The sequence below is a fragment of the Ixodes scapularis genome, unplaced genomic scaffold, assembly GCF_016920785.2.
Source record: "Ixodes scapularis isolate PalLabHiFi unplaced genomic scaffold, ASM1692078v2 PGA_scaffold9__187_contigs__length_104089568, whole genome shotgun sequence".
NCBI lineage: Eukaryota > Metazoa > Arthropoda > Arachnida > Ixodida > Ixodidae > Ixodes > Ixodes scapularis.
In genome coordinates, this window is record NW_024609884.1 from 74,097,021 (window position 1) to 74,121,078 (window position 24,058).

The 24,058-nt window shown below is 46.2% G+C and overlaps 1 protein-coding gene across 3 annotated transcripts in view; it reads left to right on the top strand.

The window, feature by feature from the left end:
* The window catches only part of LOC8053393 (complexin), a 1,077,036-nt gene that overhangs the window by 485,676 nt on the left and 567,302 nt on the right, over positions 1–24,058 (top strand). The window contains exon 1 of one of the 3 annotated variants that reach the window (XM_040500741.2): positions 11,108–11,508. The exons of the other annotated variants lie outside the window; for them this stretch is intronic. The gene's annotated coding sequence lies outside the window, so the exon portion shown is untranslated. Of the gene's footprint in view, positions 1–11,107; positions 11,509–24,058 lie in introns of those variants that run through there. 3 annotated transcript variants of the gene reach the window in all.

The following is a 24,058-nucleotide window of genomic DNA, read 5'->3' on the forward strand; positions in this document are numbered from 1 at the left end:
GGTCTTAGGAGCGCTTGCGAATTTCATCTGGCATTCACAGAAACGCTATCATTATCAGTTTAGCCTCAGCCTCGTATATAGTGTCCGCCCTATTGAAAAAAAAAGAAAAGAAAAAAAAAAGAAAGCGGTCGGTGTTATTTTTATAATAAAATAAATAATCGTGGTGTATGATTATACAGCCGTAAGTTGGTCTGCCCCAGTGGACGACTGGTGTCTCAGCTGTAGATGAGCAATGTAGCCATTGCGGTACAACCGCTAGGCTGGGGTCTGTAACGTGCACCACGCAATGCAGAGCGCAAGATCGTCTGCTTGTTGCGCAGGAGTTGCGCTGACGTCAGAAAGACGCCGAGCTCTGATTGGCTCTGATTGAAGGATAGTGGGTAGACCTCAAAGACGCTTGCCTTGAGCTCTACCCACTATCCTGCAATCGGAGCCAATCAGCGCTTGGCGTCTTTCTGACGTCACCGCAACTCTTGAGCAAGAAGCAGACGACTTGCTCCCCGCATAGTGGTGCAGTACTCAACCGCACGCCGGTACGATGCTCATCCAGATCAAGACGGGCAGGGATGGGGATTGGACCCAGGATCACTGGGTTCTGCATGATGACTGCTGCAGTCCCTGACTGTTAGCACACCATATTCGCATCTGAGTATTGTGAGGAACGTGAAGACGACGACGGGTCAGTGGCGCGCAGGGCCATTTTGCGTTAAGCCGCACGGACTGGCTCGGCCTCTATAAATCATTCTATCTTCTGTCATCGCTTGTCTTGTCAGCTATGCTACCGACTGAATCATCGTAACGCTATGGTGGAAGTGCGGAGCCATCGCTATCCCCTTTCGTGAACATCGTCGCCGTCATCATCCAGCCAAACATTCTTACACTGTTTCTAATATGCTGCCGACAACAAATCATCATAACCTTATTTTCTTTCTATTCAATAAATTTTCCGGGACAGGAAACACACCCGTACGCTGCGAGTGTGCCATCTAAATGAGATTCGTTCAAATATTTATAACCTGCAGATGCTGCATAGGAACCTGGCTTGTTGTTGTTGTTGTTCGATTTTCTTTTTTTTAAGCGGGATGAAGACGTTTTACTTAGATTAACTAGTTCACTCTAGAATTTATCACTCTCTTGTTGTCTGAACGTTTAACCCGAAGCAAAATTTTAAAATATTCAAGAAAAGAAAAGAAAGGCTAAAAAGACGGTGAAAAAACGTCAAAACAAAGAAACAAACGGTGAGGTGTATTGAACAAACATGCAGTGCATAAACCACTAAGTCTTCTTAAAGCACTATTCACTTGTCGTTATAAATATTTCTCAACTACAATTCTCAAGTTTTGAATCTAATTGAAATAAATCGTGCTCAAAATATTTTCTCAATTTACTCCGCTAGCAATGCACCATACAACGTGAGACTACCTATGGAATGCACCATTTTGCGGACTTAATAGTTAATAGCCACTTTTAAACAAACGCCCAGTGATTTGAGAAAGAATACAGGTCGACACCATACACCCTTGCACCAGAAAAAAAAAAAGAACTTATGAAGGTATTTTGTGCCATGTCCCAGGAAATAAATGCCTGACTAATTTGTTTTCGATTCTGTTTGTGGAAAATATAGATTAAAGTCTGACGTTACATAGATCGGTTTATGCCTCACCCTGCGCGTTCGTTTTGTTTACCGCCGTAAATATTGTCTAAGACATGTAGGTATTGTTTTGTTCATTTTTGTGGGTGTGAGCGAATGATTTCCTGAGTCGTGTACACCAGTAATCGGGTCTCGTAAGACACAGCCTCTCTGCCTGTTTTCTTTGACCTGAGACCGCGTGTGAAGAAGGAACAAACCAAGCTAACTTTTCTCTGGCACGAAGGAACGATTCTGCGGAAAAAAAAACCAACAAATAAGACCAAAACCTTAAGAATAAATTGAGTCCAGAAGGAAAAAAAAAAAAGCACAGACAACATGGAAGATGTGCTTTCAGTGTTAAGCGCCGTTCACACTCTTGCGACCGAGTAAGACCGAGAGAGACCAGACCGGTTTTTAAGCCTTTTGCGACTTCTTAGGACCGGATGCGCTGCAGCGGAGCTGGTCCTAAAAGATCGCAAGAGGCTTAAAAACCGGTCTGGTCTTTCTCGGTCTTACTCGGCCGCAAGCGTGGGAACGGGCCTTTATAAGCTTCTATGTTTAATTCTTTCTAAAATTTTATACCATACCAGAGCGCTATAAAAAAAAAAAGACTAATGAAAGTGCTTCATTATTTTGAACATATCGCCTAAAGGCCTTCACACTTTCGCTTCTCGTAGAAAGTACTCAGTTGCAGATGACATTTTGGAAGACGCGAAGTGACTTGTATAATAAAAGTGTGCAGTCCGAGCGCGAATATCGAACTTTATTTTCTGCTGACTCCCCTAAGCAAACACGCACTCACGTAACATCATTGATTTCTTCCAATTACTGGCAAAGAGTTTGGATTAATAACGTCTTATTTTTATTTTCCCACTGAAAAATAGTTCGGCTTTTTGACAAATAAAAAAACAACGTCAGTAAACAAAAAAAAAAAAAAAAAAAAAAAAACTTTTTGTGTTTGCATTGTAGTTCATCTGTCCTCAAAGACTTGATAAAATGACAGCACCGTCTAGGTTCCAGTCTTTTGTTTTAACTTGGGCACAGGGGTTGTCGTTCTTATGTTTTTTATTGATATATTTTTACTATAAAAACCGCCCAAGGCGATCTGTTTGGTTCGAAAAATGTTTTCATTGCTTGAAAATGGCAAAAAGAGAAAACGGAGAGCTAAGTCCGTGTATCGTAGAGTTGCTCATAGTTGGAGCGAAGCGCTCTTTGGAATTCAAAAACTAACAACTTTGCAGCACTTTTCGCGCGCGTCGGAGCGGAAGCGCCTTGACTGGCGACGCTTGTCTGATGCTTTTTTAACGGCATTCCGCTGCGGCCTGCGCATTTCAAAAAGTAGGTCGACTTCATCTTTGTCGCTCGTACACGAGGAATTTTAACCTTGGCAAATTTGAAGAGGGGCTTTTATTTTTGTTTTTCGAGAGATTTTAAGGCAATAGCGTCCTTGAACGAGAGAGGAATAAATAACTGGGAACAGAAAAAGTCGGACTACTGAAGTCTAAGAAATCCTTGAACGCGTATATTGCTCCAATATGTGTGCTCAAGTACAGAAAAACAAAAGGTTAATAAAAACGGTGTCCGTTAATAGGTGTTTGCTGTAATCCGCGAATTTTGGTTTGTATTAAAAATCTGACCGAAATCGCTGACGGTAGTTCCAATCGCTGTCCAAACATGTTGGCTAGTGTGCACTTCAAATTAAGTGCCGTCCATTTCCTTTATGGCAGAGCATTCGGAGAGCCAGTCACTGCGGCTAACGAAGGGTGTACGTCGAATTACGAGACCAGAAAGGAATCTCCATTTTCAAAATTAAGTCTGCCATATGACACCGAGAATAATAAGGGCATGTGAAACGTCATGCTTTGCGTCACGTGTCTGATTGGAGGGCATCATTGAAAGTAGTACAGTTCTCTTTGTTGTATATGTTTGCATATCCCAATTAATAAAACTATTCGGGACGCCACTGTTTTACAATGGAACACACGAGGGCTACAAACTCATGTTTTCGCCAATTCGCGTAGAAGTACCTTTTCCCCGCTGTCGTAATATTGGAGTCTCACCTGCCCACTGAATTCACTCATTCTGGTTTTATTTGGAAAGAAATTGTGGGTCAAATCGCGTTATGATTCCAATGCGAAAGCATCCCATATACCGGCTACACCGAATATCTTCACATTGCAATAATGAATACCTTTGCATTACAATTTAATATATATATATATATATATACTATTGAAAGCGACTTCTGTTCTGACAAGGAGTAACTGGATAAAATTCTTAATTGTTGTCCACCGCCATATATGATAACTGGAGATTTTAATTCTCATCACCTTAGCTGGGGAAGTCGTAATACAAATTGTTATGACAGCTACAAGGAAGACTCTTAGCTGACTTTGCAGCAACAGCTGGTCCATCAGTAGCAAATGACGGAAGCCCAACATACGTACGTGGGGCCAGATACAGCAGTTGTTTGGATGTCACCTTCGTCTCCTTGTCCTTGTTCCACCACATCAAATGGAACATTGCAGTTTAAACATGAGGGAGGGATCACTTACCCAACGTATGTCCAATTATTTATTTCCTACAACTTCCTCGTGATCGCGTTTGGCACCAGCGCAGGCAGGCATCTACACGAGTGACAGTTTTAGACGCGCAAGTTTGTACCACCCAGAACAAGTCGCTTTTCGCAGCGCCCCCATGAGCAGCACAGCATAAGACCTATTAGGTCGTATGCGAAATTAGCTGCGCCATCTGGTGAACGCAAAGAGAAGCTCGCCCGCCATTTTAGTATTGGCGAGAAGCGGAGCCGGTTGGGTCTGCGTGCGTATGCGATCGTTCCGTTCGTTGCTGGCAAAATACTTGTACGCTGCTGCGTGTCGTTGTGCAAACTCGCGGACAGCAATGGAAACAAGGTGTGCGTGGCACGACGAAGCAGGCGGAAAGTGCTGAAGAAGCGGTGCGTGAAGTCGCTTCATACTGCTCGTCCGCCGGACCGACTGTTGGCGGGCAGTGTGATGGAGGGTCTTTAACGGTGCGCGGGGCATTGTGCGTGCACGGTGACACGGAGTCTGCCTAACTGGATGAACGTACAGGCGCAGTAGCGGCTCTTACTGCAATGTAAGGCCACAAAAAAATTGTTTTCTCCGTGCTGGGCGAGCCCTGTGGTCGAGTTAGATGTTTTTGACAGACCAGCCCCCACTCTTGTCAAAGCAGGCACACTCACAAAGTCTAGTGGGAAATGATACGAATTTTTCATAACTCAATGTTCTACACGTTCAAACTACTATACTACGTAAGTTCGGCGGCAAAAGCGATTTGGATGTCATCGCACAGGTCGACGGTCGCAAGGCCGACGTGTAAGGCTTAAGCTGGGCGAGGAGAACATGTAGTTGTTTCCTTGCTGTTTACTGCAAGGCTTAGAGAAATAGATGTGTGCCGTGGGGCCCTCGGCTACCGAGGGAAGATAGATCGACCAACGCTCGCCACCAAACTGGGCGATCGCGTTCAAACCGCAGCCGACAATACTATCGCGGACAACATGGACCGAAATATCCCTTCGTGTTTCTTTCGCGCTGCCAGTTTTTGAGACAGCAGGCCCTGCCTGGGGGGGGGGGGGGGGGGGGGGGGGGCACGTAAAAGCAATCTGCTGCCCGGCCGAAAAAAAAAATTGTGAAAGGCGATGAAAACATATTAGAATGTGGCATAAGTCACTAGTGTGTCAGCAGTGCGTCTTCAGAAACATGGGCCCAAGCGTCCGACCCCTCCGAGCCAACAACCCGTCCAAGCGCGCTACGAAATGCACGTATAGAGTGCATGGAATGTGGACTAACAGTTGTTTGAACTGTTCGTTCATATTCCATCGTGGCAAGGCGGAAAACACTGCTGCAGTGCCATCGCACGCTTGTCTCCGATGCCTCCACCATGTTTCGGTACCGACGACGCTTGCCAACATTAAAATGGCGACGCCCTCAGTTTTGTCAGACCGCCAAGCAATTTCGCATAAGGTCTATTCCGGACCTTCAAATTCAAGAAACTGTGAGAGTACATATGGGACACTTAACCAGACATCCAAAACACCACACTGACGACATAACTCCCGGTAAAAAATCATTAGAAATTTTGGTAATTGATTTTCAGCTATCACGATCTTGTGCCAACGGGCTTCGCCCGTTACAAATCCAGACTCTCCACCGTGGAGTTTTCCCACTGTAAGTGTGAACACTGAGGTTTGTGGCAGAAGAACAAACCCTGGTGTCGTAATGCGCATTGTGAGTGATCTACACAGCGTACAGTTCCTTCACATACATATTTATAGATGGCCCCACGAATGAATTCAATTGAACTAGTGTAATTTTGTGCGAAGCAAAAAAGAAAAAAAAAAGCCGGGCGTTAAACTTTTTGACAGACCATCGCAAACAGTTTCAGAATTCATGGCCATTTCCGAAGCCATGAAGTACACGAATGTACAAATACCTATTAAATGGGTCGTCATCACAGACTCAATAGAAGCTTTACTAGCCCTCCAATCAATACTGAGGCATGCTGTGTATGTTTCCCTCGTCTTTGCAATCACATCACTTACATAAAGCATTCTGCAAGCCAGCCACGTTATTTTACTTCAGTGGATTTCAGGCCACTGTCTTATAACCGGTAACAAAAGCGTTAACAAAGTCGCAAGAAACTCTAACCAGTAACATCACAGCCATTGCTGTCTCATACCTTCGATGGAGACTGCATTCGCACATCGTCAAGCAGCGGAGGAATTGACATCGGATGTGTGGAGTTGTTCAGATTTCTTCCAGACCTGCATGAACTGCCCGCATCCTAACATGATATTTCAATTGAAAATTGGACTACCTCGTCGAATAGAAATAACTATCTACAGATTACGTCTTGGAGTAGCTCTCACAAAAATGTTTCTTCATAAATAAAAAAAAAGTTGCTAGTCAAAATTGTCCAACTTGCTACACTCCGGACACCATAGAGCACCTCCTCATTGTATGTACCCCTCACGCCACCGAGAGACAGGTACTTGAAGTGACACTATGAAACATAGATAATAGGCCGTCGAGAAAGTTCTTGGCGGCTGGGACTCGATTCAATGCTCCGTAAAAGCGAGAACCGCATTGATTACCTTTTTTGCGATACAAAAGACTGGCACTGACCCTCTAAAGTGGAAGATAATGACACTCTGATCAGTTCATGGTGGTACATATACCCTTCCACCTATCATTTCATTTTGCCAATCTTTCCTTCATATCCCCTTTTCCCCACTGTAGTCTGCTAGAGCCAGGCGCTCAGGCAAACACCCTCTGCCTTTCAATCATTCTCTCTCTTCCTCTAACCCTCTCTCTCTCTCTCTCTGTGTTACTTTGTTTTGGTTGAAAACGTTTTGTATACCTCTTCCATTGTTGAGCTCCTCCTGTAGTTGCAGTGAAGCGCTCTCTTGGGCTGTATGGAGAAGCACACGGATATGTTCATGAATGTAGTAGTTGAGGCTTTGATTGCTTTTAGGATCTGCATTTCCCTATTATAAGTAGCTTTTAACGATACTACAAACGGCTGGTAAACATTCCCCTCAGTTTCATTGCTTCATAGAGACGGCATCTGACTGGGGTACTAACAGCTAGCTGTATGCGACCATGAATCTTGTATGAGCGGAAACTGCCTTTCATTTATTTATTTTTATTTTTGAAGGGTACTACTTGATGTGTTAAATAACTTTCATATCTTGACGTTTTTTGAATCACCCTCGTACGTTTTTTTTTGTTTTTGTTTTTTAATTAAAAAATAAACACAAGATTATTCTTTGCAGCATCGCCTAACTTGTCTTCGTTTTTTACACCTTCCCAAGCATCACCAGCTTATTTCAGTGCTCCCCAAACAGTGCGTGTTATTAAAATATTTTAAAATATTTGTTCACGCTACCTCAGAAACTAAAGAACAAAACAAATGATGACCACAGAGGTGCTAGGTTCATAACACGGAACTGCCTCAGTCGTAGCAAAGCGCCCGTGCTCTTGCACTCAAACTACGCTAAGATTATTTGCTTGCATGTTAAAATATGGCCGTCACTTTGGCGTATTTCATAAACGGGTGGTCAACATGTGCGTGTCTCTGTTGCGGGCTGCCTGCGTTTGTTTTCGTGTTTTTTCTTTTCGTAAGATTGCGTGCGAACTACATTGAGGATAAGTATTTTACAGATATAAAAAAGTGTAACTGTTTGTAGGTACGAAACAAGACGCTTCGAACGCTTTATGTATTAAAGTTACGCGGAGTATTATATCCAGCTCATCGCAACGGCTTTTAGTGGTTACAACGTAAGTTCTGCAGTGAAGGCTCTGGCCCCAAATTCCCAGAGAGAAATGGCAACACTACGGCACTGAGTACAAACGCACTAGTTTCCTAGACTTACAAAGAGTGGGGAGCCTCGGTCAGGGCACTTTTTTTTCTTTTTTACCCGAGGTCCCCACTGATCATACATCATACAAAATACAGCCTGCAAAAACGAGTCACCGCAATATCTGTGGTTCGAATGCCGTGTGCCAAGTTTCTCCTTGAACTCATTGCCATGCGGCATTCGAAGCAGGGATCTCGCGGTGACTCGCGTTCGAATCTGTATGCAGACTGTCTTTTGTATGATGTATAAGCAGTGCGACCCCGGCTTTAAAGTTTGATGTCAACAAATACAAGAAATAATAAACATTGAGCGGAGCAGTTTTTGTCTTTGTGTGTGTGTGTGTGTATGTGAAGCTTTTTTGTGCTCTTTTTATATTGCAACAGATTATGGGCAACGGGAAGTGTTGGAAAATTAATTAAATAGATGAATAGAAAAAATTATAATTAAATATATATACACATATATATATATAAGGCAAAGTAAACTGTTCACGAGATAATAGAAATGTTATGTGATATTAAAAATAATTAATTTATCTTGATCAAACGAATAAAGTCGGAACATTCAGAATGTGCTTCCGCAGAATTCTTCGGATAATGTGGTCAAAATTGTAAGGTTTTCACTTTTAGGGAAAGCGGGGGGGGGGGGGGGGGGCTATAGCGTGTTAGTTTATTTCAAAGTCATCCCTTGATTTATACGGTGGTGAGCACGTCTTTCTTGTTTCTTCTCATTGATTGCAATCCATTCCTTGTGATGGATAAAGTAATTTGCGCAAGTTACAACGTACACGCTTGCCGCCCTTGGTGTAGATCAGTTTTTATCTATTCGCCAGTCTCCCCCTTGGCACAGTGGTAGAATATCGAGCTCACTGTCATGGGGTCGTGGGTTTGATTCCCGTTAGAGCGCGATTAGAATTTCATTGAAGTAACATAACCCGAGGCAGGGAAGGAAAAGAAATACGCATAAAAGGAAGGGACGACAACAATCGGAGACGTTTTGTGTTATCCTTTCATTCGTGTGTTTTTATTTTCCTTCCCTGTCTCAGGTCAAGGTATGCAACGTTTTACCTGCTCGCCTAAGCGCTGACCCTTCTTTCAGCATTTCGTTGTCATTTTCTCAGTTTACCTCTCTTCTGCACAGATATTCCTCTGAAGTTCGATTCGTAACGTGCTCCGTGGCGTTCTGTCCCACTTTACTAAGGGAGACCCTCAAACACATTCTGTGTAAATAAAACTCGACCTGGAGTGCAAAAGGCAGCCTAGGTAAGATGCTTCACACTTACTGCCTGTATGTTCGCCTGTTTGTTTGAGGCCTAGTTCAAAAATGAAGTGAAAAACTCCAAGGAGTGAATAGCCGTGAAATTATGGCTCTGCCATCTGCTTCGACGCCGGGCTGTTGCGGACGCGACTAGCCGGAACGGCGTCCGCCGTCGTTAGGAAAACCTGTCGCGAGTCCCTGCACGGCTGGCTTTTCCACAGTATAACTGTTTGCGTGGAGAAGCATCCTTCTCAGGAACGCGACGCCGACCACCCGACGTCATCATCATTAGCAGTGCCATTATTGGGAGCATTCGACCCACTTTAACGAAGCCGTTTGTGGAGGGCATTGATTTCTCTCGAAGGAAGTTTTCGAACAGAAGTCCTGCAGCACGCGTTCGTGCAATCACGTGGCGAAGAGAGGGATTTGGAGAAGCGTTCGTTGCCCGGCCACGGGGCTAACGCTGCCGTCGGCACGAGGTCGTTTCCAGACACAGCTTGCGCAAAGGCTGTTTTCTTTCCAAAATTCGCTTAAGCTGATTTAGCTTTATCTGTTACAAAGTAAGTTTTAGATTTTCATGTAAAGCCTTCGGAAAGGAATATTAACCTGGGGCGCTAATCTGGACGCTTGGCGAAAGAGTCGATGAGAAATCCGGCGGCTCTGATTGGCCGGCGCCAAGGTCAAATGCGGCGTTGGCCAATCACAGCCGCCAGATTTCTCACCCACTTTTTCGCCAAGTGTCCAGATTAGGTCCCCTGGGGCCCTAAGCTGGACGCTTGGCGAAAACGACGGCGAGAAATTTGGCGGCCGCAATTGGCCAACGCCACACTTGACCTTGGCGCCGGCCAATCATAGCCGCCGAATTTCTCATCGACTCTTTCGCCAAGTGTCCAGATTAGCGCCCCTGGTCTGTGAACCAGGGGTATGTCAATATCGCTTCGAATCGAAGAGCGCAAAGTCATCGCTAGCTTCAACGCTGCAAAGCCAGCCGGTATGTATACTCCGTTCCCCGCCAAGCTGAGGCTACGGTGGAAGCTATACGTCCTCGTTGGACCAGTCATACGCCTCTATTTTGCCACGTCATCATGCTCCCGCTCATACCCACGCGCAGAGAGCCGGGTCAGGTTATAAGAGGAAGGCGGCCGATTGGTCCGGCGGGCAAGTAGCTCCCACTGCAGTCTCAGCTCAGGTTGTGAACGGAGTATGGTTCTCTTGCACTGGTGAAGGCAAGGAATGTGCGGGGCTATTCAATTAGAACCACTTTTCGCACACCTCTGTGTAAGTTAGAATTCCAGCTTGTGAACGGGTTTATGAAGAAAGAAGCGACACCTGCTAAGTGTTTTGTAACTCCACGGTGTCCTTTGATTCCGCTGACGTTCTCAACTAAAAAGTCTGCATTTCGTTAAAAAAACTCTTGGCTTTTTTTTGGCAGTTCCTTGTTTAATTAAAACGCCTGTTTTAATATTATTTTTCTTTTGTTTATTAGTCGTAGGACTCACCGGAAGTCTGAAAGACATACCTCAAAGAACGCAGAGGCACACACGCAACAAAGAGCCACGTTTTTGTGCGGATCGTCACTCTGCGCCTCTTCTGTCTCTCTTTGGACCACTCTAAAAGCCCCTAGTTATCGCATTCCTTTTGCAGCTGCCCACTTCTGAAGCCACTAGTGAGCGCATTCGTTTTTGCAGCTGCCCAAGCAGCAGCAAGAGCGAGCAGCTCGGCCGGGATGTGCTCGTCCCGAGCGCCGCTCTTCGACCGCTTTCGAATCGCACGAACGCATTTCCCGCGCCGCGGACGCCCCGATCCGGGGAGTGCGCGCAGAGGTATCTGTGTCACCCTTGCCGGCTCGGCCCATCGGCGCCACGCATATTTCCCCGGCGCCCAAGTTTGGGGAAGAATCCGGTCGCGCCCGCTGGGCTGCTGCGCAACGGCGGCACGACGCGTCGCACGGCGCCTCGTGGGCCGACCTAGCTTCGGGCGCCCGCCGTTGAAGCGGGGAACGGCGCTGCGACCTGAGCCCTGGGGAAGTAGGGAAGGCCGTGGAGAGAAGGCCGGGGCCCCGAGTCCCTCGTGGTCCGTGCTGCTCCGCCGACAGAGGGGGCATTTTTCGGGATCGCCTCGGAGCTCGGGTTCCAGTGCTATGCCTGCCGCGGTCCAGCCCGCTCGCTTGGTTCGGTCCCGCGCCGACGCTGCAGCTCCGCCGTAGCCGATGCAGCTCCGGGTGAGTGTCGCATGCCTTATGCCCGTGACCAGGTTGAACGCTGGCCACCCCGCCCGCGGCTTCGTGGCGGCGGTCGGCTGGCTGCCTCTTGGGTTGCGGGAAGTGCGGGAGTTGGGACTGCCGGGGAGTGCACTGCAAGATGCGGAAGCGCGCTCGGCGGAGTTGTCGGGATGTGTTGACACCTCGCACGATTCCGCCGAGAACGCTCGGGGATCGGAATGTTTGGGCGCCACACGGGGGCTTCTCGACGTGGCAGGGGGAGACAACGCGCGCGTGTTGTCAACTTTGTGGACGTGACGCCCAGGGCGCTGTCGCGCATCCCACGCAGGCAAAGAGCGGTGTCTACGGCGTGTTTTCGCTGTTCTTTCATTGAGCCCTGGATATTTTCATGTTGTAATATTTACACTGCGTTCACCTTTCCCACTTCTAATTTTTATCTATGTTTTTACCTTTTGTTTTGTTCTACGCGAGCGACGGTAGTAGCTGACCTACAAAGTCTGGTCTCGGCAGCGGAGAAGTATTCTTGAGGGACCAGATTTGACAGGCAAGAAACCCTTGCACTTTGCGCTGGCCCCCTGACGTGCACTCGCCTGCTAAGCAGGGGGACGAGCCATTTTTCAGTTGTACGTTTTGAGCTTAATTTAGGAAACGACATGTGGTGTATGGGCGCCATTCATTTCTAGGTACGAACAAATGCACGCAAAAAAGAATCATGTATTTGACGTGGAATGACCGTGTTGATCAGCAATTACGCATTTGGAACCTCGACGTTGCTTACACTTTGTGCCCATTTAGGGTCATATTGCAGGGAGGGTGGCAAGAATGCAGTCATTATCCAGTAAGATGCTATCGAAGTACGGGCGTTGGTACAACAAACGCATATTTAAAAAAAAAAAAAAAAAATCTAAGAATAATTTGTTTTTTTGTTGTTTTGTAATCTTGGGGGTTTGTTAAGCTTAGGGTAGGTGAGATGCCCCAAAAATTGGTCTTTCACGTGTCTTTTAGTTTATTAAAAATACAGGTACTTCTTAGAGTAAAGATTAAATGTCGTCCTGGTCGGAATTCCGGAAATCAGGAAAACGAAGGAAAAAAAATAAGAGTTTTCAACTATTTTTCCTAGAAGTAGCAGTAGATATTAGCGTTCTCATGAGCAAACGGGCGAAGATACTTAGGCTGAGAGAAACCCACGCCGGCATATTTGCAACTCATAAGATACCCAGAAAAATATAATTATGCCTGGGTCGTGCATCTGCGTCGATTGCGTTTGCTGCAACCCAACCGACAGTGACAGCAATAATACTGAAACAACTGTGTGTCATACATAATACACCACATTGCACGTACCCAATTAACACCTGCGAGAGGCGAACACACGTCAAAAATAGACACGTCCATGGTCATTTGGGATTGGTCGGTCTCGACGTAACAGACCCACTTACTTTTGAGCAGATTGCGGCATTAGAAGTACTGTTGAGCCGTAGACCCATTTGTTGCTGTCGCTCTGTTCAATGGATACTCAGCCAACGTCAATAACTGAACCAGCCTTCAGAGGGACTCTGCAGAGCGTTATCGTTAACACAATACCGGAACTGCGTCGGGAACACGCCGCCAAGTAAACGTTTTCGCCAACCGCCATCTATACTGCGCCGTCGGGATCAAAATAGCGGTGAGAGATGACAGGGTTAGTGCAAACGTTTTTTTTCCCGGTATCTTCCAGGCACAGATCCGGCAAGGTGGCAATGGTAAGGGTGGGACGCTAACGCGTGATAAAACTCTCTATTATTCACGTGCATTCTGATCGTGCAAAGCCTCGAAACGCTAGATTGTGCGACTGGTGAAAGCACTGCTTCTTTCCGAGTTTATTATGCATACGCCTTTGAACCAAGCCGCACAAGCTGTGAGGAACCCTAGATTGAAGCGCCGGCGATGGAAGCATTTTGGAGACAGTTCCTTCTCCCAATACAATTGAGAGACCTCGTCTTTGCTCCTCGCTGTCTTTCTCTCCGTATCTAGGATTAAATACTTTACGCGTTCTTCCGCTGCTTCAGCTTCCTGACCTCAGCTGCTTGGTGTGATAAGACGAGGCGCTATCCGTTCTGCACACAGCGCTCCTCCTGGGCTCCGAGACGAGCGGTCACCTTGAAAACAATGAACTCATGCGGATCATTAACCTAAGATCACGCTCTGCCGCCCACAGCCCTCCCCGTCCCTCTGTCTAGTCGTCGACACGTGGAGTTAAACTCTAATTACATTCTGAACACTGCGGACTGAGGATAATCCGGTTTCTGGTTCTCTGATTTCAATCCGGACAATTGAGGCTAACGAATGCCGCGGAATGTGACGGCGGTCAGCAGCGCGGTTGTGGTCCCACCCGGGGGTTGTTGAACTTGGAGCTTCTTGATCTTTTTTTAGCACGCTTTTTTAGACGATTTGCCAGTCGGCAACCATGTGCGCACTCTAAGACGCAACACCCGCAACTTGATACCATTGGAGAGGGAGCGAGGTGCACGCCCAACGTGCTAAAACTAAATAGGCCTCCTGCAAAACAAAAAAAGAAGTTTCCCAGAAACGGTGTATTCGCGGTTGCAGTAATTCTTGTTTTCAACCGCTTTCAGTTTTACGTTTTGGGCATTTTGCACTTTGAGTAGTTCGTCTTGTCCAATATCTACGATGTTAACCCATTTTGACAGCTTGGTGCTTTCGTTGTTTAACATTGATCACCTTCGTACAGAAGTGCGAAGACGTCAGAATGTTTAAAGTCATTTATTCATTACCACGAGGCATTCATTGAAACAGCCGGCCAAGAAACGAGGCCGTGATGAAAAACTACACAAAGTTTGAAAGCAGTATGAACCGCATCATTTTTACGTTTTTGCGTGCTTTTCACGCTTTTCACAGCGGTGAGCGCGCGCCTTCTAGGCTGAAGAATTTTCACGCTGCGACATTGGTTCCTCAACATCAGATGGGTTCACGAATAAACATCGTACGAGCATGCGGTATTTAATCAGTACTTCATTCTGAACGTGAAAGAGCCCAGGTCTTTTACGCCCAGGGAACCCTCATTCAGCAAATTGCGCCTTGTGGTTCCATCATTTTCTGCAAAACAGTGTGCCAAGGATATGAACACAAACGCGGTCTTCAGACTTTTCATAACAAATAGTCCCGACTAGCTAGGTTCTCCTCGCTGCAGCTTGCCTAGCCTGCAATAAAGTTTGGAGTTGGAGTGCAGGGTGTCTTCACGCACACTCCTCTAGTTTTTTAAGGTTATGTTGTTGTTGTTGTTGTTTTTTTTTTTGTTTTTTTTTTGTTTGTCAGTTTTTGTGGCACTAAGATTTGGGAATCGCTTCTTTCGTACGAGAACTCGCGCGAAGCATTTTGTCTTAAAGCACGCGTTTATTTCTATTCGCCCAGAGGACTGTGCAGAACGCTTACCCTAAATACGTTTTTCTTTTTTTTTCTTTTTTTATATATTTAAGACCGATGCATTTTTTTTATTTTTTTATTTAGATATGAAAGTTTACAAAATATGCAATTTGATTCAGCAAAGGATGTATCCATTTTGAGAGAAACAAACGAACACAAAATAGGTCAGGCACTAGAGAATGAGGCTCGCGACGACGACACCCGATCGGGTTCGTGCCGAGGAATCTTCGCGGAAGCTCGTTGCCAAGTGTGCTTTGGCAATCCTTTTCTTTTCACCTTCAATGTAGTATAAGCAAACCTCTCCCTCTCGCTTCCCCCCCTCCGCGCCTTGTTTGCAGCGCTGTCATGTCTGGCCGCTAATTAGCCGATTTTTCAGCTCCCTCCGGCCCCGGCGTGTTTTTTTTTTTTTTATTTATTTGTTCTTTTTTGTTTTTTCTTTTTTAGTTATCCTTCGTCTTTTTATTCTTCCTTTTTCTGTTAAAATGTCTCTTGTTCAGACGAACTCTATTCCAGAAGAAAAGAATCGTGTTTCTTTGCTTTGTTTTACCCCATATGTTACCAGGCTGTTTTGTTTTGTGTGTGTGCGCGTATGTAATAATAATTAGAGAGGCCGATCTGACGAGGGTGTGGTTCATTTATTAGAATTCAGATAGGGAAATAATGACCTCGACTTTGGTAATCTGCCACAATCCGTATATACGTACCCTATCTGCGTGCTTAGCAACGTCATTCTCCCCCCACATTCGCGCACCCTGATTTATCGTTTATTTTTACTTTTTTTACTACAATTTAGAGGGTGAAGATTTTTTTTTTAATATAAATCTCCTTGTTAGCATTATATCCTGTCTCTTTTGTTTCCCGTGTATTTTGAAATTTACAGCCCCAGAGGTTCTGGCAGTCGCCGAATTGGAACAAGAGTCGGCCAAATGAATAGCGATAAAGCGACACGTGGGCCGCGAAAGGCAGTCACGATCGTCGTAATTAAAGAAAAAGAAATTGTTTCATTTTAATTAAAAAGTTTGCACCGGGGAGCGCAGCGTTCTTCGCCCTCCCCTTTGCAAACTCACAAACAAAACGACACGGCGAGAAGTTGACATTTTGCGTGAGCCGTTGGGGGGTTACTTGCCGATTCAATTAAGCCGCTTGGGACATGGCGGTAGACACGAATCGAGGGAAGTTTGAATTTATTTATACTTTTATCGAAGGAAAAAAAAGCGCACTCGCCGACCCCTTGATACGAAGGGACCCCGCCGCACGTGGAACGCCGCGCTTTGCCATGCTGGCAATTTTGCCAGGCCGTGAGGTGCGACGCTTCGTTAAAGTCGAGTCAGGGCAGAAGAGAAGCACAACGAGGCTGCTATTTCGTAGCCCTATCAGGCGGTCGCGATCAGTTTTTGGCCCGCACTGATATCCGCAATCACGGCGTAGTTCTAGAAAAGCACCACTAGAAAACTAAATGCCAGGTATTGGTCATTGAAATAAAAATATATTTATACACCAAGTTAGACCCAAAAAGAACAAGAAAGAAAATAACGAACTCCGTCTCCTTCAAGTATGAACCAAATGCAGTAGTAAACGCTTTCAAGTTCTGTAATCACGCATATCACTATTCATCATCTCACAAGCCGTACGCAGTAGCCAGTAGACCTTAAGATCTAATTAATATTTTGCTTCTACGAAAAATGGGGAGAGGGGAGTAAGACCTCGCGCTCGTCCAACCCGAGGCACCTGTATTTCCAACAACGCTGTACAATGCTCTTGAGATGAAGCATATATTACACACCAAACTCGTTTGCTATTTTTCATTCTCTTACACGGAGCGCAGATAGCTAAACTCTAACTAAGCTCTACAAATAGAAACAAGGAGTTGTTGATTACAGTTTCACGAGAGGTTTCTATTCTCGCTATTCTTCTTCCTGGCGAATTGATATGAACTCCTATCTGAAACAGTGGCTCGTATACTACACATTACAAGCAACTGCATCATCAAATGTGTTACCAGCGCCACATCAAAGAATCTGAAGGATCATTGAAGCACGATATATACCGCTCACCCTTCCCACTGTCTAAAAAGAATAAAGCAAGATGCAAGAAGTGCTCTTTCTCGTGTTTACGGATGCCCTAGACACCGAGCATCACAAACGTGAAACGCCCACAACATCCATCCGTCGGTATACAATAAGGCGCGACGTTTCGTATGTTATTTCTACCAGGAACATGACCCACACATACGGCTAGCCAAGAGGCGACCTCCTTGTTCGATTCCTCGCAAGGTACCAAGAGCATCCCTGCCACATCGCCTGAAAGCAAACTGTGCATACGCACTATCTACACCGCACAGCCTCGAACCTGTAAATGAAACATACTGTGAGCGCAGCGTATGAGGATAACACGCACGTGGTATGCGCAGTCTACGAGGAGAAGCGAAAGATCCCCTTTCATCGCTCCACCTCCAGCAGCCTTTCCAGTTACACAACAGAAGATCATCCCCGACGCGTCCCGTGCAGAAGTTGGCAAAGCTTACAAAGGACGCCTAGACTTCCTGAAGGGAGCAGTCCTCGAACACGTTATTTGATATGCCATGAAGAAAACAGCGACGGAGAATGCCTACCTGAAGATTATAGTTTATGCCTCAGTCCGTCTTGCCATAATTGCCTGAAATATTACCAAATCTTTACTGCATTCATTTAACCTACTTCGGCTTTCCCTTTTAACAAGCGAGCCAGCAACGTTTTCGCGTAGAGGAAGCCCACATTTGTCCCGGCATTCCCCTGTTCTCTAAATCTAATTAAAAAAAAAAAAAAAAAAAGAACGGGAAGCACGCGGAGAGCTGTTTATGGCGATATGCAAACTGAGACCAGCAAAGCAGCAATGAAGCTCAGAAACCCTGTTGTCAAAAAAGCGAAAAGTGAGGCTAGGACACTGATGAGATATAACATCCTGCCCGCTCAATTATTTGGAATTCGTTTTACATTCCTGACCCATTAATATTTAATCTTCCGTGAGTCTCGAAGAAATTTTTTGAAAATGCAGAGGAGTTTCTAAATTCCATCAAAATCAAATTCATTGCGGGACCAAAGTATAAAACAGCTTTTAAAGTTACGGAGAAATGAAAGCAAGAAAGGTTGACTAGTCTCGGGAAATTCTCAACCCCGGTTTCTTTGAGAATGCAGCAAATTATTGCGCCCTTCGGAGTTCACGCAATGAAGTCATTTGCGCACTCAATCTGATAAAATTAACCACAGATATTGAGTTCCGTAGAGTTAGGTTTCAAGAAGAAGATGAGATCCTCAGATTTCTTTTCGGCGGTGTCTTGTTTCAAGCTCACTGATTGGTGCGGTCCTCGTACTGCCCCTGCACCCATTTCTCCATAATTTCCACTTTTTCGGTTATTTCTGGTAGATGTAATTGTTCTTACTGCAGCCCTAGCGAGACTACGCGTTTTCAACGCATCACTATAATTGCGAGAATAACAGCACATTATTACTACTGGATACGTGGAACTATGGGTTTATGGACGCTGTTAAAAGAGCTGACAGAAGTTTTTTCTTAGAAATGGTGTATTATCACGTTCTCAGAAATACAATGGCACCGCATCGTAATCCGAGATTCAAATAGAATCTTTATCGTGACGCTCTAAGATCTTAGGTCGATGCTTAGGTCGCCTATGCCACTGTTCGGTTGGACGCTTGAAGTAAGGTCTTACTTTTTTAACAGTTTTCAACAAATTGAATGTCAGCATTGGGCAGCTTTTTGACTGGTGCGGTACAGACGTGATGCAATAAATACCTCGCTTAAGCCTTCATCAAAACATTTCACAACAAAAAAAAAAGTTACAGGTTTGAACGCAGATCGTGTTCCTGCGTCAGTGCTTTCTTCGGACCACAATCTCAGAAAAAAAGGATGTAATGTTACACTCCTTGTCTTATGTCATACACCGCAAAACTTGAGTTCCACGTACAGCACACTGACGTCCAACCGACGGTACCGACTTTCACGAGCTGCTGGATAGCCGAGTGGTACAACGTATTCACATAGCTAATGTACGTGTTGCTGACGAGACAAAAAAAAAATGTTTTTTTTGGTTTTACTTCAAAACCTCAGTGTTTTCTTCGAATTTTTTTGTTTCAGTACGATACGTGCTATAGCAGTCCCAATAAGTTATACTATCGCACCGTTATCAAGCCCCTCGCAAAAGTTGCGGCAGTCAGTTGGACGTCTGTGCGCTGTACGTCGAACTGAACTTTTGGGTTGTATGATATCGGACAAAGTGTATAAGACTACGCATTTTTTTTCTAAGAGTGCACGAGCATCTACGGTGTGTTTTTGTGTGTGCGTGTGGGGGGGAGGGGGGCAGTCGTTTCGTCAATTGCAGTGGCTTAATATTTACGTCATCTGCAGGAGAAGAGGTGAGCGGACCACATTTCGAGTCTCGGAGGGTCGGACGAGGGTTAGGCCGGAAGGAAACGCCTGTCCCCATACACTGGGCCATAGAGGATTCCGGTTGGCGATGGCCGAGTAAAAGAGAGGATTGCCAGAGCTCCTTTTTCCGAGGTATCCCGTCGCTGCATGCTACAACAGTGGCCGAGCACCTAGTGCCGCCGTCCGTCAAGTGGGGACGTTAACACGAGCCGCTCTGTCGTAACCCAGCTCGGGCTGCCGTCGGCCGACCATGCGGTTCGGGCTCGTGTCCAGGTTTTTCAGTGCCGAATATTGCTGGACCGGCTAGCTATTGGAAAAGAGTTTTAGCTAAAACTATGTGAAACGAAGCATTACTAAAGCTAACAAGCGATCTGAGAGGCACGTGAAGTCGAGTCTCCAGCGCCCGCGAAGACTTAGCATGCTTTGTTTTACACAGTAAACCCGTTCACAAGGGCTGCCTAAAGGTACCCTGAACGTAGGCCTCTTTGGTTTTTTACTTCGATCGCGGACACACGCCACGCGCGGAAGATCGCGAACAAATTTGCCGATATCCGTAAAGTGGTATTCGCACGAGGGAGAAATGCGCGCAGGGATGTGCGTGACGTCGACAGCAGGTGCTATTTCTTCCTCAGCTTCGTCGTTCACCACGGGGAGGGGTGTCAGCATTTCCAGGTGCAATACGCGATATGCGAAATGCTCAGTGCCATCTAGTGGGGCGCCGAAGAACGTACTTCGTCTCACCAGTTGGCTTCGACGCTGGCAAAGGCCAGGGCGCGAAAGCGTAGTTCTGAAGAATCCTTCGCTCGCACAAGCACTCGCGCAGAGAAGCGCTTTCGAAAGCCGGGTGCCCGCGCCCGTGCCTTTGGCTGCACTCAAAGCCAAATTTCGAGCTTAAGTGTACGTCAGTCATGTTGGTTGCTGCGAGAAACCGGCAGCCGGCGGGGCGACGAGCACGCACATGCGCAAGAAGAGCGAAAAACATAACTAATCCTTAGCTCGCAGATGGGGGTGAGAATCGACGACGGTAAGCAGTAGCCGTCGACTGTTACCGACAACGCCACGATACTGACAACGCTGTGGCTAGCTTTACGTCCGGACGGAGCACTGAAATGCCTATACCTAAACCCCCGCCCCTCCCCCCCCCCCCCCCCCGGCCCTCCTCTCTCTCCCCCGTGAACCTAGGGAAGGGGGAGATTTAGACGTAACTTGGGTTAAGTCGGACGTAGCGCTAGACGCTTCGAACTGACAAATGGCAAATTATTCTTGACGCAACAAAGGTGGCAGCGCATAGAGTGTGGCAAGACTTTCGAGCAATTTCTAATATGGTCTATTGAGCGGTTTCCACACTTGCCACCACCGCAGACGAATTTAACGAGCTCTACATTTGACAGCAAATAGTTTAACGATAAAACATTCTTGAAAAGAAACTAATCCGCCGCCAAACCAGGATTCTTTGTGCCGCCCGTGTGAATGGTTTATTATTTGAGACGCGGTTTCCAGAAAGCATGCAGGCTCTGGATGCTAAGAATACCCAGAGTGCAGCGCGCGTTTTTCAGTTTATGGTTATTATGTTTTCACTTTCAAGACAGCTGGTGATAATAAAAAGCTCGCCGAAATCAACAGTCAGCAGGTTAAGCTGCCACTGCTTCTGTCCGTGCTTAAAGGTGGTTAATGCAGCTAGACTTTCTTCAATTTTGGCAGCAAAGAAGCAAGCGGATGGGGACGGAACTTAAACGCTTAGTATAATAAATGTCAAACATTCATTAAGAGCAATATTATTCTGACGCATAAAAAAAATGCTTCCTGGCCAATCTGATTTGCATAACAAGAAAAAAAAGTTTCGTTTTTTTTTTTTATTATGGGGTTAATTCACCAACTCGCTTGCGTATTTTAACTTCCTTCGCAACCTTTTCATATACCTCAAGTGCATAGTATAGACACTACCTAAACTACACTCAAGATATCGTAACCCCATTTCTATATTTTGTTGTGGGAGTCGCTATTTTGGTGCTTAGTGTAGAGCGGACGCAATTAGCGATACGATGCAATGATGCCACTTCTTGAGATTAAAATAAGACGTCACGAAGCTGGGGAAATGTCCTTATGTTATGTGGCGTACGGTTTTGACCTTCCTGAAGTACAGGAAAGCGTTTCCTGCGACCTCAGACAAAGCGCCAGATTACGGGGTGCAAGGATTTCGAGCACTAAATTGGCTCCAGTTTCGTTACTCTGAACCAGACCGTACTTATTGCCCTCTAACGCATACCTCTCAGTAAAAAAAGGCACCGGTGATGGTATTTATCTTGCGAATCACAGTAATTACATTACCCGTGATAAGTAAACACAAAACTGCGGTGGTAAAGGGATAAACCTTATGTGTTGTTGTTGCTGTAAGCGCTTTATTGACCATAATACAGGGTAAAGGGAATAGGGGAGTGCGTCAAGTAGCTCTTGGCTTGGACGCTGGTACATTGGGCGAGAAGGGAAGGGATGAAGTGGCTTGCACGTGACGTTATAGCACCGTGCAGAGGTTTACTCCTACTTGTTCTGGCCGAAACGTACAAACTCGGCGGTGAGAATTGTGTGCTGGAGAAAGTACGCGCTCAACAGCAAAGCCACCAGAATGGCAGCTCATGTGACGCCAATACAAGCCTCGTATACTGTGGTGCCGGGACGCAGTCCAGGCTCTTTCACGCAACACCGTTTTTTTTTTTGTGTTTTTTTTTTTTTTTTTTTACGTTACGAAGCTTACGTATTACTAGACTAGCAAGTAAGCTTAAGGTTCAGTCAACATGGTCATAACCATGTTGAATTGACCTGAGACTGGGGTAGAATTGTAGCATCAAAACGTAGAAAGGATAGAAAATAGACGGGACAATGTTTTGTATATTTAAACAGGACGACGACTTCTTTGAGACGCCGTCCTTTCTATAATCTGTCCCTTCTACGTTTTGATGTTCCCTTCTACCCCTCTCAGTTCAACATGGTTGATATTCACCATCTCGCCTGCTCCCTTGCTATATTTACATACTACGCTTACGTCAGGATACGACCGCAAGTCACCGGAATATCCGTGCTCGGTACTAAGCGTTGAAACCAGTTAAAGCTTGGCACGCGGTATAGGAAGCACCTATGTACGGGTTACATGAGGTCGTATCTCGGCGCAAGCGTTCGTAATGTTCGTAACGTAAGAGTGCGGTGCTTTGTGAACCAGCTTTAGAGGCTGGTTCACATAGCACCGTTTTCTTGCTTCTTTACGCTGCCCACTGTGCAATCTCAACAGAATGACGGAAACGTAGAACTAGTATATACGTACATTATCGCTTTTTTTTAATTCTGTTTACGCTATAATCGCCGTTAACTATTTCATGCAAGGTTGTCAAGGCTCTACTCCGTTCACAATTAAGCTAAAACTTCCGCCTTCAGCGTGAGCTCGCTACCTTCCGCAGTGCTCTGGTTGCGCGTGCCTGCGAGTTCATACTTGTGTTAGCAAGAGTAGAAAGCTCGCGGTGAAGGCAGAGCTTCCAGTCTCAGCTTAAGGGTGAACGGAGTATAGCATATTTCCCTCAGTGTTCCGACTCCGTTAAAGCTTGGTGAGGGGGGGGGGGGGGGGGGGGGGGGGAATCGGTGGCTGATTGGGCAAGCGCAGACCAGCTTGGAGCGCGTGGAGCGAAAGATTGCGCTGCTGAACCCAGGGATCCTGGCTTCAATTCCCATCCCTGCCGTTTCGATTTGGATGAGCATCGTATATCGTCGTGCAGTCGTGCATCACTACTGCGTGATGCACGTTAAAGACCCCAGGCTAGCAGTTATACCGCATTGGCTAAATTGCTCATCTACAGCTGGGAGACAAGTCGCCCGTTGAGACAGACTAAGTTCTAGACTGTATAAACATACACACACCCCAATATGTTTTCTTGTTTTTTTGTTTCTTTTTTCAAAAACGTGCTTTCGCAGAATTGCGTGAGTGCAGCATTGTGGAAGCTATGATAGCATTGACGTAGTAGCACAAAATAGTTGACCGTAGACTAAGAAACCCTTTGCTTCGCGCGTTTAAATCTAAAGTGCAGCAACAGAATCTCGCGTGCCATGGCTGCACCTGTCATCGATGCGGGTTTTGTCTCTAAATAAATGAAAGAACAATATCCTGAGTCATTGCTCTTTTTTTTCACTGCCCGGTATGGAGATGACACCCTTTATTCCTTCAATCAGCTATACCTTTAAGGCACATTATGTGGGCTATTGACTGAGCCCTGTGTCACCCAAGTTAAAGCGCTCAGTGACCATAAATAATTGCCCGCGGATCTAACGTCGTTCAAACGTTGGTTTTCGCCTCGCGGTTATGGGCTCCGTGTCGCGGGCTCCAGGATTTGTGTTTCCCCGACTTCGCAAGGCGAGTGGCGGGCACTTGCGGCCCGTCGCAGCCATCGATGTTGCGGCGAGGGAACGCCGCTGGCGCCGGGTGTGTCGACTCGGGCTTCTGGCGTTCGGCAGCCGTGCTCGGAATGCTTAACGTTGGGCGCGAGCGAGGCTTATCTTTATTCGCTGATTTACGGCCCAACAAGATTGCCACCAAGAAGGAGACCGCAATTTATGGCCGTGAGGAAAGCAGGGGGGACGGGAGGCGGGGCCGCCTCGTACACGTGGAGCCCGGCTCAGGGACTTTCGAACCTGCGTCCGAGATTGCAAAACACGTGCGCCTGAC